The 15,684-nt window shown below is 45.5% G+C and overlaps 1 protein-coding gene across 4 annotated transcripts in view; it reads left to right on the plus strand.

Moving 5' to 3' along the window:
* Positions 1-15,684, plus strand: part of pag1 (phosphoprotein membrane anchor with glycosphingolipid microdomains 1) — a 48,739-nt gene that overhangs the window by 10,709 nt on the left and 22,346 nt on the right. The window contains exons 1-2 of one of the 4 annotated variants that reach the window (XM_080515913.1): positions 6,296-6,407; positions 15,596-15,671. The exons of 2 other annotated variants lie outside the window; for them this stretch is intronic. The gene's annotated coding sequence lies outside the window, so the exon portion shown is untranslated. Of the gene's footprint in view, positions 1-6,295; positions 6,408-15,595; positions 15,672-15,684 lie in introns of those variants that run through there. One more of the 4 variants, XM_080515912.1, reaches the window with a different exon arrangement.

Genomic DNA, 15,684 nt, shown 5'->3' on the forward strand with positions numbered 1-15,684 from the left:
AATATAGGAAGTGATCGCTTTTGATTTCTGTCCCGGCTCAGCGTATTTAATTGATTTAGGTTATTATCTGGCTTCTTCAGAGGAAATGACCCGCTGGATCCATTTCACTCAGCAGATAGGCTTTAGCCTGCTTCGCAAATGACTGTTTATTATTTATTACTTAATGGAGTTTCGGGCATTATGTCACCAGAGAGCATGTGTGTGTGCAGACGAAATGGTGTTTATGTCATTTCAGTCTGAATGCAACAGTTGTCAACATGAGAATTTTAGGAAAGCTTGGGATGGAATTACCGAGGTTTTTCTGCCCGTCGATATCTGCAAGTCATCCAGGGAATTCACTCTTGTTTTCTCCCCCACTCCATCCTCATCCTTCCTCCAAGTCTCCGTCAGGGCTCGGCTCATTCAATAGGAGGCTTGTTTGCCGCCGCTGCCTGCTGGTAAATATGCCGCGCTCTCCAGGAGGAAACAATGGCGGTGACAAAATGTAAAAGGAAGGAAGAGCGAGGGAGAAAAATGGAAGATGCAGAGAGTGCCCGGGCGACACGGACAGAGAATTAGCCTTGACTGAATGAGTAAATAGAATTGGAGAAAAGATGTTTGAGCCAAGTGGGGGAACAAAGAGTTGATTGTTGAAGTGAACTGAGGGGCCTCTCAGTTCCTTGGACAGTTGGTCCCTGATGTTGTTCTTAGATTCCCCGATGAAAAGTTTTGAGGTCTGGACACGTTCGCTTGTGTTAACATTTTCACATGGACGGGAGAAAAGCAGCTATGTGAAGCTAAAGTCATCACGCTATATCACAGCTGTTCACACAACACCGTTAGCGATTAGCGATGTAAAAAAACCCGTTGGAAAATCATGAGAAATGGATGAGAGGGCTTATAAAACATTAAGGCTTGTGATCCTTCTTCACTCCACTTTGTCGAAATGCTTATCTTGTTCTTGCATAATGTCTTTTCTCACAGATCAGTGAGGTTGTAAAGTGAACATGCTTTGCAGTTACCGTGTTTTGAAAGAAACGCCAGCAAAAGCTTAAACGCTTTGAAGAAGCCGAAGCTTTTCAACGACGGGGGAGGAGGAGGGAGATGAAAGATGGTTTTACCTTTCAGCTTTTGGTACCGGAAGCAATCCGGGCGGCGCTGAGGGAGATGCAGGACTGGACCGATGTGAAAGAGAGAGAGAGAGAGAGAGAGACGTGAGCTTGAAAAATGAAGAGACCCGCCACAGCAGGGTGCTCCGCTGAGCCGCACTGAACAGCCACATAAAGGCGGTTTTGAACCAAAGCCAGTCCCTCTCAGCACTCCTCCAACTCTAAAGCAGTGAGGAGAGCAGAAAAAAAAGTGGGAGAGGGTGTGATGGAGGGTGGGGGGGTGAGGAAAGTTAAAGAAAATAGGGCATTAAAAGAATGGAGTGAAGATGAAAGAGCCACAAAGACGGAAAAACAGGTGAGTCCTGACAATAGAAGTGCTTTTCCGTGGTTTTCCTTCAACTTGACAGAGTTTGAGATGAAGCGATTGGTCGACAAATAATTTCCAATGCGCCGCCGAGACTCTCTTCTGGGGGATGCTGCACTTTCTTCGCAGTGAACTGCAGACTCTCCTGCGCAGGAAGGAGGCGCAGCGCAGGAATTCAAGCATAAAGGCTCCCCAAGCGAACCCAAGAGTTGAAACGTATGAAAAGCCCACACTTTATTATTTTGAGCGTGACTCATTCAGAAATGTGTTTGCGGGTCCACGGGCTTTGAGGAAAAGTGAAGGATGTGAGCCAGAGCTCTCCGACAGGCTGGGAAGTGACTGCAGGAAATCCACGTTGTAATCAGACCCACTTGGTGGCGATTTGCGAGACATAACAGGACCGTAGAAAATCCCAGAACTCTGGTGGAAAAATGTCCAATCGAATCCTGCCCTTGACCGGCCAAATTTCCAAATCAGGAAAGGGATAACTTATCATTTATCATTTTGTTTTGAGGAAGAAAATGTGATGAAATGAATGAGTGCAGGGAGGTTTTAGCCCTTTTATTGGCTTGTTTCATATTCACTTTGGCCCAGACAGAAATAAATAATCTATTATCAAACAACCTCATAAATCTTTACGCAGACGTTCGTATTTCGAAGTGAATCCAATTAGCTTGTTTTTCCCTGAGATAGATTTTGTACTCAACTCAATAGCTCAAGCACTGTTGCGGCCGCATATTTTCGCCTTCCAGGAAAAATCCCACTTGAATTCAATCCCAACTTGTATTTTTTAGTCATTTTAATACATCTATTATAATATGGAGGACTCTCTTTTGCAATTTGTTGAAACGGGCAGAAATGAGGTTTCAATCGGAAAACATTTTCACATTGATGAGTCCAATGGCAAAAATTGGATTTTGGTTTTTCTGTAAAGGAATATTTGTGTGAAATGTAACCGCTATAATAACTGAGGGTGAACTGTCCAGTCTTGTAATGGCGAGAATGGTTGTCTGTAGCTAATTTGAACCGTGTGACCCACAAATCGCTCTTCTATGTTAATCACATTCACATTCAGTTTGGGGTTGAGTATCTTGCTAAAAGACGGTTAAACATGTGGACAGATAGGGACTCGTACCTGCAACTTTAAGATTACTCTACCATCCGAGCCACCTGTATTTCGCCCTTCCAGGATTTGCTGGGATACACTCATGGATGGTAGTTAAGCTGAGCTTGTCATGACTCTCTTCCTGTTGCTGTTTGTGGGCATTTCTGCAGACGTCTTTGTCGTGGCCACCATTGTAGTCTGCTTCAGCGCCGTCGCTCTGAATTGAATCAACGATGAGGAAATTATTTGAGTTTTTTCTGTCGATGGCAATATGAAATCCCGTGTCATTTCTGGCCCAAAATAGCTATTCAGCATCCCGTGTTGTTTTTGATGAAGAGTGTGCGCCGTGGCGCCGAAGCAGGAGAGACGCAGGATGAAGGAAGGGGGGGATTCCTCGATGAAGAGACGGCGACTCTGAGAGAAATGGAGGGCGGCCGGTCGGTTAATTAAAAAGTCAGACTCCAACAAATGAAACGAGACGATTAGTTTCTTTTTCAACCGTGTCGTAAAGGTTAATTTTTTAGGTTCAACCCGGCCCGCGCTATGTCTTATAAGACTGTGCTGCCTGTGCTGTTCTATCAGCCCGGGCCCTTCTTTCCCTCCATATGTAGAAATGCACACACCTCCCACCCGCCTGCCTTCTGCACATGTACACAGAAATCGGTGTTGGCCCTCAGCCTTCACTGTAACTAATCACTCCGACAGCATGGCCATGCCCCCTCATTAAGCATGCCTTACACTGAAAGCAACAGCGCTAATGACTCAGCATCGGCTGTTTCTCACACACACACACACAATACACACACTTAATGTCATAATAGCCCCATTAAACCACACAAGATCGACGGATGGCATTCCTATCTTAGTGTTCTCCGCTGTACAGCCATGCTGCTCAGTCAACAGTACCGTTTTTGCGTTTTCGCCACGTGACGCTCGCGACGCCGTAGCCACAACTTGATGATTGCAGACGATTGAGGCGCTCTTTATCCCCGCCAATAGACACGGGCTGTATGTGCTCTCCCGACAACACAGACCCCGTTCCAGAAACTTCACATCTCATTTGTTGTGACGCGAGCGCTTGCCGGTGTTCTTCCAAGCTTTTTTTATTTTTGCACTCCTTCCCGCGCCGTCATCTCGCATCCACTGAAGACTGGCGGTGTGCGTACAGCGCGCTCTCCCTGTACAGTACAGTTACCCCGCTCGCGCTTCACGAACCTGACATCGTCGGCCGAGCATGCACACATTCAATCAGCACCGATTTGCTACGAGGCAAATCACAGTGGGGCTGAATACAAATTAGCGCTGCATTCAGTGCCTGAAATGTACAATCTGATTCTCATTTTTATGTAGATCTTAGGAAAAAACATATATATATATAAAGAGCAGATTTCAATTATTTTTATTGTGTCGTGAGGTTTAGAAACTTTTAATATCAAATTTTCCCTCCCTTTATTCCTTTTATCATTATTATTCCATCTTCAAATGGAAAAGTAGGCTTGCTTATGCACACGCATGCACAAAAGCAGGACCCTCCAACCCCACCCTCATTATTTATTGACCCCCCCCCCCCCCCCCCCCCCCCCCCCCTCCTCAATGGTGACCTGAAGCTGGCGCCAGCGGTTAGCAGAGATTTATGTATTTGCATTGGACTTTCATGTAGTGTTTGTGCCTGTGCCTGTGAAATGTGTGCATGTGCGTGCCAGATGTGAGAGGTTTGCATTATCTGCCTCTGGGGAGCAAACAAGCGGAGAACCACAGACTTGTGCTCTCTCTGTTCATTGTCAAGGGAGGTGGGGGGGTGGGGGGGGGTTGCTAAGGGACGGCTGGACCGACCGGCACTGCCCAAATTCCGGCTAAGCACATGGATGCTTCACGTCTCGGCCGACAGCTTAGCATTTTAATCGGGAGACACCTGTAAATTGGTTTTTAATTTTCGTTCGACAAGACCAATTGCTTTCCTGGGAATCACACGAGGTTTACACAGAGCAGCAGAGGTACTACTGAATTGAATTTATGCAGATTAGCTTTCCCAGAAGTGACTAGATTATGTTGCAAAGCTGCGGTATGTAGTACTGGGGGGGGGGGGGGGGGGGTAAACGACAACTCCAGTACTCCACCCAACTGTGTTCTCATACAGCTAATGTACATGTCACGGGGAACTTAGAGAAATCCCACTGAACTAAACCGGGTCTCCAAGCACCGTGCACTCGTGCTCTTCTGATTTGAAAATTACAGACATTAAAAGCAATTCTTTCACAAATATTGTGTAATTAGTTCATTAAAAATCCTCACTGATTCACTGCTCTAATTATTTCGTTGATCATTGACATGGTAACGTTCCGATTTTCCACATCGCGACACCAGCTTTCTTCGCTGTACTTCACTCCATAGACAGAGTGCACTTTGTCCCTGTAAACAGGAAGTCAGCTTGCTGTTTCACCGTACTCTTCCAGATCAAACCATTACAGTAATATCTATTCTTTCATAATGGTAAGACGGCATTCCTGTTAGTGTCCACTTATGCAGTTGTCATGGTGATGAATACCTCGGTTCGCTCACTGCACATGTCATTCATTAATGCTGTTGACTGCTCAAGCAACTGGGATGAACCGGCGAGCAGGACAATGGGATGGACTTTCGAAGATATGTTGTGACTTTTGAGCACACGTGTGTGTGTGTGTGTGTGTGTGTGTGTGTGTGTGTGTGTGTGTGTGTGTGTGTGTGTGTGTGTGTGTGTGTGTGTGTGTGTGTGTGTGTGTGTGTGTGTGTGTGTGTGTGTGTGTGTGTGTGTGTGTGTGTGTGTGTGTGTGTGAGAGAGAGGAGGGAGAGCGAGAGAGGAAAGGAGTGGAGGTTTGAGGCGCCAGAACAGAGGATATGTCTGGCAGCTGTGTCATTTTGCAGAGTAAAGGATTATGGGAGAATTACTATGAATGAGCAACAGGACCCCCCCCCCCCCCCCCCCCCCCCCCACACACACACACACACACACACCCATGCACATTGTTTTCTCTGTGTGTGTGTTTCAAAGACTCATTGAAACTGTTGGTTTCTGTAACATTTCCAGCAGCTGGAGTCACATTAACCAGCATCTAACCTGTGGAAAAGTGACAACTGAAGCACACCCACATAAATATTGTCACATTTTAGGAAGGTTTTTTTTTTTTCTTTTCTTTTTAATTTATTTGTCATTTCCAAATAACTCACCGGCGTATTTATTCATGCTATAATGAAGCCGTTCATCAGGAAAACCCTGTGACCAGAGAGCTAATCAATTATTTACTCTACATAAGCCTATCGAGTAATGTTGCCTCTAACTGGCTGTGTTTGTGAATGGGAAGCAAATGAATGGATGCTCATCGGGGGCGGACGGCATTAAAGTCTTATCATAATCCAATAATTGCTTGAGTTATTAAATGATTGTTTTTATAGTGAAGCAGAGATCAATAGTGGCTGTGATGCACACATACACACACACACACGCACAGACACCGCAGACGCGCACCAGTGACGCACAAAGTCTGGGATACATGTAATGTGTCTGAGAAAACATGTGTGCACTTGTGTTTCCCCCTTGTGTGGATGTGTCATTTCTTTACGCCACACTTCATGGTTGTTTTCCCTCCTCGCCAGCATCCCAGAGTGTCTCTGGAGCCGTCGATACGCACCGTCATTTTTTATTTTTTTTTGCTTATTATTGGGACACGCTGTCTCGGCGCAAGACAGCCTGCCAGGAGATAACAAGACCCCGGGGGTCGAACACCCTGTCCGACCTCTCAGCATCACGGCGGATGTTAAACACGCTTCGCTTGATCCCTCCGAAGTTTGTCATGTCGCTCAGACGTCTGTACAGGTAAACAATTTTACTCATTGATGAATGACACGCCGCGGAAAAAAAAAAATTCCTTCACAACTGACAATGGCGAGGTGCTTTATACTTGAGACACACGCCGATACCTACTTATATTACATTGCGGCCATTCATCTCGCCCCAACGCCAAAGAACCGATCAGATATTGAAAGAAAATCGTACAAGAAAGAGCAGTGAGCATGATTGTTATTAAAAGATGTCTGTTTATTGACAGTGGCATGAAAGTAAAAGTTGCTCAACGAGTCAATTACTGCTTCAACTCGGCCTGAAACTCGTAAGGCCAGCTCTGACACTTGTCAACACCCACTTCCTCGCTGCCTCTTGTCTTTTCCTGTAAATCTTTCTTCCCTTTATCAACATCATAAACTTAAAGGAGCGACACTCTGTGACGTTAATGCTTTTTTGAATCCACAACTTTCTGCTTCCTCACATAACACATTGATTGTTATTAATTATTAATGTTATTTCTTTCTAGTTAATGTGAGTTAATAATTTAGTCAGACACAGTAGCAGATGTTCTCCAAGTCAAAACAGTTTGTTTCTCCAAATCACACGCATCATATAGATTAAAAATGTAGAAGAGCAAACTCTTTGGGTCTCAATATTCCTCAAAGATGACAAAAACAAGAATACATCTACTTGTGTTGAGCTACGTTGAGTTGAAATAAAAGATAAAATTCTTAATTTGGAGTGAAACTGTCCTAGAGGATCCTCTTTACGACGCACGACGACAAAGCTGCTTTCAAGTCCTGAGACAATAATGTGGGAGAAGCTGTCAGCAGCTTGTCTTCGTGGGTCAGCGGTCGAACACAAATCCCATATGTTGGAGGCTTGGATCCAGGTTACAACATATGTCACATAACACCTTTTGATGCGGCGACAGCTTTCCCCTTTGCTGCCGCGCTTCCATTTTAGAAATCAATAAAAGTCCGTATTGCCACTAAAGCGGTGCGATGATGGAGCTCATCACCGAGTCATCCTATGGACCAACTCCTCCACGACTCCATCAATTATTCACGGGAATACTCTGTGAGGGGAATCTCAAGTTTGAGTTGAACGAGAGCTGATGATAAGCTGAACCGAAACACCGAGTTCAGTTTCAGTTGTAATGGATTTTAAGATCGTACGGCTGTTTATTGAACACTAATTGCTGATGGACGTAACGGCACCGGGGGGGGGGGGGGTTTGACGCTGTGCTTCAGTCTTGAGACTTGATGTGAGAAAAGACGTTGACGTGGATATGTCCACATTCAGGAATCTGAATCAATTGAGTTTGACCCCACTGACTTACTGCATCAGTTTAAGAGTGTGAGGATCACTATGACATCGACAAACGATGAGCGTTTCAACGTTTATATAAAAGCTTTGAGACTCATTTTCCCGGGACTCTATCAAGTCCACTTGTTGTTCTTTAGTAGTCGACGCATGTCTTCTCCTACTTGCGCTCCATGCTGTCTCTTTTATTTCTTGCAGAAATCTTTGAAGATGAGGCGGCAGCACTTTAGAATAACTCCAGACATCTGTTCCAATCTTCTTCTTTTTTTTAACCGTTACAGAACTTCACATAAAAGGACTCTCAGCGTGACGCCTCTGTTTTACTGATGCAGTCTGGCTCATTTCATGTGCTATTAGCAGCAAACAGTGAAGGTCTTCATTACCACAGAGTGCGTTTTTTTTTTTTTTAACTACACCGAATAAATTAATTGGCAAAATAACAGAAATGGTAAAGACTTTGTGTATGGTTTGACTGTTAAAATTGAAAATATATTTAATATTTTACACTTTCCGTCACAAATATTATGCTACCTTTTTATAACGTCCCCCATTTTTTTTTTTTTAAACCAAATCAGATGTGTCAGCATGGCCAGCTGTGCGGACAGAAAAGTCCTATCAAACCCGGCGCTAAAAAGAAAAAGACTCTCCGGCTTGAAACAACAGGCGTCCACCACTCGCGGCGGGGAAAAACGACTTCCAATATCTTCAGGCCTGTTTCTGCAGCAGCAGTGGCTGGTTTAGCCTCAACAACAGCAGCCTACAGCCAGCTTGTTTATTAGTGGCCCGTCAACAGGACAATAGCTGGTAGGCACATGGGGGGGGGGGGCAAACCTTACTGAGTGAAATGACGAGGGGAACCACAGAACAAGGCGGAGGGAAGTCAAAACACAGGAAATTAGCTGCTGCTTGCTTTCCCTTGTCTAGACTTGTTCCTACTAATTAATAAAAAAAAAGCCCCCTTGTGGATGTCTGGTCCCGGAGGAGCCCGAGCTTCACTGTCACTGTCGCACGTGTTTGTTGCCGGTCCCGCTCTTGAAGTGAGGCCGCGTTTGACCCATTTGTGGCCCCCAGGACTGTGTGCCGCAGTGTTAGCCCTACTATAATCCCCCCGCGACCCAGAAAGTCATTTCTAGAGCAGGTGGTTATGTGGGCCGTAAGCCTAATAACACAACAATGGCGTCATATGGCTGCGAAAGTGTTAAAACGCCAGCAGGGGTCTGGCATCTCGTGTGTGTGCATTATTTAAAAAAAAGCACAAAAACCAAAAAATGACTACTGTTTCCACTGGCCTTGGCGCTGCTGTTGAAGTTCTGAGAGTAATTATCGTTGCTTAAAGGCAAGTGAAGGAGGATTTTCTAAGTTGGATCCAAAAGCAAAGTGGACGTCCCTCCTCTGATGCTGCCATATGATGAAATGAAAAAAGCAAAGGATTAGCTCAAGCATTGTGTGTGTGTCTGTGTATGTGTGTGTGCGTGAGAGTGAGTATGATAGGAATAATGCCGATTTCAGTATCCCTGCTTTAGTTTTTTTAACACTCTTGCTTTGAATTATGGATAAATGCAGCTGTGGCCGTTTACCCACAATTCCACAAGATTTTGTACACAGGATGTTTACAGCAAAAGAAAAAAAAAAGGTTGGAGGTTGACAGATTTCCCAGCATGCCGTGGCATTCCTGCAACGTCTCGTGGGGCTTTTTTTTTTTTTTTTTTTTGCGGAGGACGGTGTGCAGACGATCGCACAAACCGAGCTGTTCTCCAGGGCGTCTTTTTCCAAATGAGGCCCTTGTCTCATGGCCTCTGACGACATACTTTGAAAGTGTGTGTGGCCTGTTTACATTCCACTGATTCCTCAAGGGAACCCCCCCCTCTCCATCCTCCTCACCCGCCCGCGAAGGTGTGTTTATTTTTAAACTTCTCCCACGAATACAAGTGACAACTGTCCGCCGAGCGCATAATGAAAAGTCCGCGGTTCACAAACTCGTTCATAGCAGCGGCGTGCCACCGTCCCCCTGGTCGTTTTGGTTTTATCTCTGCGTGCAATTCAGAATTTAGAGTTTACTCGTCCCCCCCCCCCCCGTCCAAATTTAACTCTGAGATTTCGAGGAAGTCTTATACAACAAATTTGTCGGTGGAAGTCCGGGGATTTCAAATGTCATTTTTGTAGTCAAGCAGCTTAGAGCAAAATCTGCAATCTCTTCTCTGGCCCTGCTCACGCTGGTAATTCCTCCTCAAGAGATGATTGTATGCTCCTTGCTGTGTCAGCTGAGAGAAAATCAGCCTTTTCTCTTTTCTCTCCCCACCATTTCATCTTCTGAAGCCACAATCACATGCTCTTTTTTTTTCTTTTCTTTTTTTGGAGGGGAGGGGTGTTCTTTTGTTTTGTTTTTCTTCTTTGCTCGCTTCGCAGAATGCACATGCATCAATGTGGACTGCAACAAAATGCCTCCATGTCACAACACCAGGTGACGTTTCATCTCGAAATCTTTGCAATCCACAAAGAGAAACTTCCTCTCTACCTTGAGCTCATCACTGAGAGACACTCAGGAAGTTATCAAGTCCACCATAACATGTCATATATTGCGCTATATACTCAATTTTAAGCGGTGATGATGCAATAGTTCAAAAGAAGAAGAAGAAGCAGCAGTGATGGGGTCAGAGATGTGTGAAGTGGATCTTTCGTGTTAAGTGTCCGGGGCTCTGCTAATGGCCTCTAATACGAGTTGGCGTTCAGGAGCAACGAGAGGTAATTTACAAATGCTATCATGTAATGACTCTTTATTGTCGGAGCGCTCGGAAGGATCGTGTGCAGAAGGACACATACGGGCGCAATCTTCAGGGAAAAATACATGAGCAGATTATCCAAAAGTGTGCTCCGATCAGATTTATAAACAAAAAGTGGAAATGACGTCGACACTAGCAGCCCCACAGGATGTTTGGGAGGTTTCATCAATGATCTCACCGTCAGATAAGTAGATCTGTCGGAGTATGCTTGTGTATCCCCCCCCCCCCCCCCCCAACACCTTATTGAGACGCCGACTTTATTTACATGGATTTGTGTGACCTGGATCCGAGGCTTATCCCGGTTTAGATCATATTCAGGATACGGTGTTTGTGTAGATTAGGGGGAAAAAAACCTCATCATACGTATCCCTGTGTTAGAAGACATGTTGACTCAAACCAAAGCAATGATGGAGGAAATGTGACGGCTGAGGTCAGAGGTCTTTTCGGAGTAGCACATGGACACGCTTAAATAACACTCTTCAATCTGAACCCGGGTCCGGTCACGCTGGAGGCCAGGGCTTAACCCTGAAGTGGCGTCTCGAATTTCCCTGCACTTGTAGGAGTAACTGTGTATGTGTGGCTGTCTTTCCGTGTCAGCCTGTGAAATACTGGCGACCTGGCGAGAGTTTACACCGGCTTGACAACGGCAGCATCGAAGACGGATGGGAAATCTGCCCTTTTTGTTTGGGATTTACAGTAATCGTACGCGTACGTCACATATACTCGCGCTAAATCTTCCAGAAGTCTGCATCCCGGTATTGATCCATTCCTCTGCACAGGTCCAGGTTTCTGAAATTCACATGTGCAGCACGTAACTCTGGAAAAAGTCCAATCATAACCGGAGTCGCAAGCATGCACGGGGAGTAAAAATAATTTCGGATGGGTTCCCCCCCCCCCCCCCCCCCCTCGAATGTGTCCTTCCCGCCTGCACACTTTAAAGCACGTTATTCACTTTCTCAAAGTCTGCATGTGTTCCACTTTACTCTCCCTCTCGGTCCGTCGGTGTCGGCCTGTGAAGGATATCAGTGAATGTCACCTCTGCGCACACATCTCGACACATTATCCACCCACTGTGTCGGGATGGATTTGCCACCGGCCACCTCGGCTTCCAGGAAAAAAAAAAAAAAAAAAAGTGTGAGAGTGTGAGGTTGCCTCAGTAGCATTTTCCTTGTCCGACGCTCGCGGCTTTAATATATTCGTTCACACGACTCGCTCCTCGTCTCTCTCTCCCTCCATCCCCTCTCTGCCTGATGTCTGTCACTTGCTAATTGGTTCATCTCTATTCAGATGGCTCCGTGTGTGCTGATCCATTATTTTTTCTATGTTTAAATTTCTGAATCTGCCTGTGTGTATGTGTGTGCCTAAGTAATCATCCTTGTGTGTGTGAGTGACAGCAGATTTTCCACCACCAGCAGGCTTTCTGTTTCCTGCTCCGATGCACATTCAGTCGGTTCATTTGGTTCGGAGCTCTCTCCCGGGACACGCTGAGCCGCCCCCATTAACTGATTTGAGAAGGGCTGCGGCAGACACTCCCGCTTTGTAAATAAATATTCCACCATGTTATATATTTATTATACACGGTTTGGCCTTCCTAGTTTGACTAGCTGTTGAATCTCTCGAGCGGCGCGTCGCCAAAGAAGCCCCGGCCTGTGTGATTATGCACTTTTTTGTCTTGAGTTGTGCTTGTAAAGAGACATCTGCAGCACGTAATTATGTCTGTGCCATTCCACCGCCAATTTCTGGAGTCAGTAGTGGGTCAAGCAGCCTACAGACTGGCAGCTGGAATGTAACTAGCTTGTTAGGAACATTAAACCTTCTCTTCTAATTCTTAGAAAAACACTGAGTAAGCAGATTTCCACCCAAAAAAAACCAAACAATTTCTTTTAAAAGCAACAAAAGCAATAATTATGTGCATGTATTTTGTTCAATGTGTCATTGACGCCGAGTGCAGCCGAAACAACGAATTTGCCCTCTTTACTTGCTGCCGTGAAGGGTGGTTGTAACCCTTGGCTTGTGAAATGAGAAAACCAATTGTATAAAAGGTGACGGCAGATCGGTATCTGTCCTCTGCGATCTTCCCGAGTTGTCCAGGCGTTGCGGTGTTTGGGTTTCACCAGACTATCTGAAGATTGGTGGCTGAGCAATCGCCATGTCCTGCAGCTTCCTGTCCCCCCCCCCCCCCCCCCCCCCCCCCCACCCACCCGTCCACGCCCAGCTGTCCACCCCACCCCCAGCCGCTCCCCCTGATTGTCGATGTGGCCTTTGGGTCCCTGCAGGCTTCCATATTTTACCATCTCTTTACGGGCTCGCAGGCGTGTTGAATATGTGATGGTCTGGTCTGGAGGTGTGGAGAGGTGAGGAGGAGTGGGGCATGGTGGAAATATGGTGTAAATATTTCAAATGTACTGATACACAGACATGGTTTCACATGTGCGTAATTACCGGCATTGAAATACAATGATAACGGACAGGATCTTTTTTATTTCAATGTCTTGTACTGATAAGAAATATTATAATGGAAACAGTGTTGGTTCTTCAGTAGTATTCTTTAAGCTTGTTCCAATCAAAGGTGGCCATATTCAATTCTCTTCACTACTTTTTCCACTTTCACACTCAATGATTTGCTCTTTTTCCTGAAACGTTCATCGAAAACAAACCAGCCGGCCTGCGTCGTTTCTCTATGGTATTGTTTCTTTTTAATTGAGGGAAAGATGATTTTCGCATGACATGTTTCAACTGTGTCTGCAGTCTTCCTCAGAGTCATGTGGTGCAGGATGATGTGTTTTATCAGGTGGCCTGCTTGACAGATCTGTCAGATTCTGTCAGACCAGCCACGCCCCCCCCCCATCAGATGTCTTTCCCGACGAAATGTTGCTTAACAAGAAGCTAAAAAGGACAAAATTAACATAATTCAGTAGCATTTTCCTTTTTCTTTCCCCAAGCAAACCTCACATTACAATCAAACTCCGTTTAATGATACTTATCATTTAAATCTCCACCACGAAATATCTTAAATGAGAATATCACTGGAGTATTACAGTAATAAAAATAAGTGTTGGTTCATATGAGAGGGAGAATAAAAGAAAGGTTCCCCAGCAGTGTCATCAGGGGAGTGTGTGTGTGTGTGTGCATTATTAAAAAAAAATCCCCAGCGTGTATAAGCTCATCTAAAATATGATTCAGACTGAAAGGTCAGAAGACGCCTCAGCTTATACTTCCAACCGCTCACATGCACTCATTAGCGAAGGGAGCTTTCTTCTTCAGTCATATCGTAATGTTGCTGAGGGTCTGGCAGGGTCAGACCCCCCCCCCCTGCGGAGCAAACCGTCTGGGTCATCTAATAAACCCCCCTCCCCGCTGCGCTCGGTGCCTTGTAAAGATGGATCACATTTCCATTGAAGTCACTCGGTAGTTTCACACACACCTCTATTAGGTCCTCTTTTTGTCCAACAGGCTGAAGTCACAGGAGGCGAGAAATGGAAGGAAGGAAGAGTTGGATCAGTGATGGTTATTAATGCATATTTGAGGCGGAAATCGCAGCCCTGTGTTTGTCCGCGTGTCGCCTCGCCGAGGCGCGTGCGTCGCTCGTCTGCGGGCATCTGTTGCATCTCATTATTGGCTCTGAGCACGAGTCGCCACAATGGATTTCTCACCCGCCGCACAAAACATCCCTCATCCTATTCAATCCATCCCCGATAATCCCTTTATCTTGGCGGCTATTCAACACGTAAAGGCCAGTGCCGCTGAATAATGATGTGGCCGTATCTGCCGCTCGCTAGCGCTCATGCTAATCTTCATCTCGAAAGGTGACAATGCTTGGGGAAGTTTTATTCAGCGCTGAATAAATCTGGTAATTAGAGTTGTATGTCTTTGTTGGCATGATTGCGATTAGTATTTCCTTTTAATTTGACACTGTAGTGATGTGGTCGTCCTGTAGCGCCCCCCCCACCTTGTGACATGTCTTTATGGATGCTAATGGCCTTGAGGCATTGTCATACGGTCACCCCCCCCTCAGCCATGCTCTTCACCCCTCGACCAGCAACAGTTCAGCCGCTGAGACCTCTTCTCTCCGTACGTCAGCACTTATCGAGAAGGTGGCTTCCGACGCGGCCTTGAATTCACGGCATTAATCGTGTTTATTTTGTTTCCTGCTCTGTACCCCCATTTACATATTTGGATGACACGCCCGGCTGCTTCGTTTAATCACCTCGAGTCGCTCCGCCGCACAGTTACTCAAGTCGCTTTTGTTTTAGCGTGTTAATATTAGCACTACAGTGGCAATACAGTCACACAGCTAATCAATTTGAGACGGTGACAGAAGGCCCTTTTCGCCGCTGGTGTGTGGAGGATTTAAAAAAAAAAAAAAAAAGTGCTTTACTGGGAACCTGCAAAGCAACGTCGCTTGCTCCATTGAATTTAGAATTTCAGCTGTTTGCGTGCTCGGCAAAGTAGCGGAACACAATAGTTTCCACTGTGTGCAGAAACTTTCTGTATTCGTCGCAGTTCAACACGTGTTACAGGAGCTTTTTTATTTTTGGTCAAACTCGGACGGGTGAAGTTCTCAACCCTGCCCCACACTTCTGCTTTTCAAGGCAACGTGTGGGAAAAAAAAAAGAAAAGATTGAGTTAAAAATGTTCAGCATGTGTCGGAGAGAAGTAACTTTCAGTCTGAGAGAGCTTTTTCTCTTAGAAGACGGGAAGAGGAAAGAAGAAGTGAAATTGTAAGTGTTTGAGAGTGAGGGAGTGTGTTAACAGTTCATACAGACACATATTTGTTGAGCTTAATTGAACGCCCGCTCACAGAATGAAGTCCTAATGATGGAAATGCGGAGCAACTGCCTCGGGCATTGGTGAAGAAAAAAAAAAGATCAGAGTAGAGTGAGATGGAAAAGAAAACTTCAACCTTGGAGAATAAACTGTGAATTAGTCAATTTGTGTGTTTAATGAAAGCATTTTTGCAGCAGTGTGATTAATATCCTTGCTTGGAGGGAAAATGTTTTGCCAGCCGCTCTCACAGCGAATAGTGGAAAATGCCTGAGGTGATCAAGTCAATTAAGTTAATGTTCATCCGAACTGAAGAAAAGTTTCTGGCTGACTTGTGTATCCTGTCTGCAGGCCCCATGAGACTCGCAGTTCGTCAGTGCGCTGAAGAGCCGGCACAGGAGGACAGGAAACGCAGCTTTCCCATGGGGTAGTGTGACATT

The sequence above is a fragment of the Blennius ocellaris genome, assembly GCF_963422515.1.
Source record: "Blennius ocellaris genome assembly, chromosome: 20".
Taxonomy (NCBI): Eukaryota; Metazoa; Chordata; class Actinopteri; order Blenniiformes; family Blenniidae; genus Blennius; species Blennius ocellaris.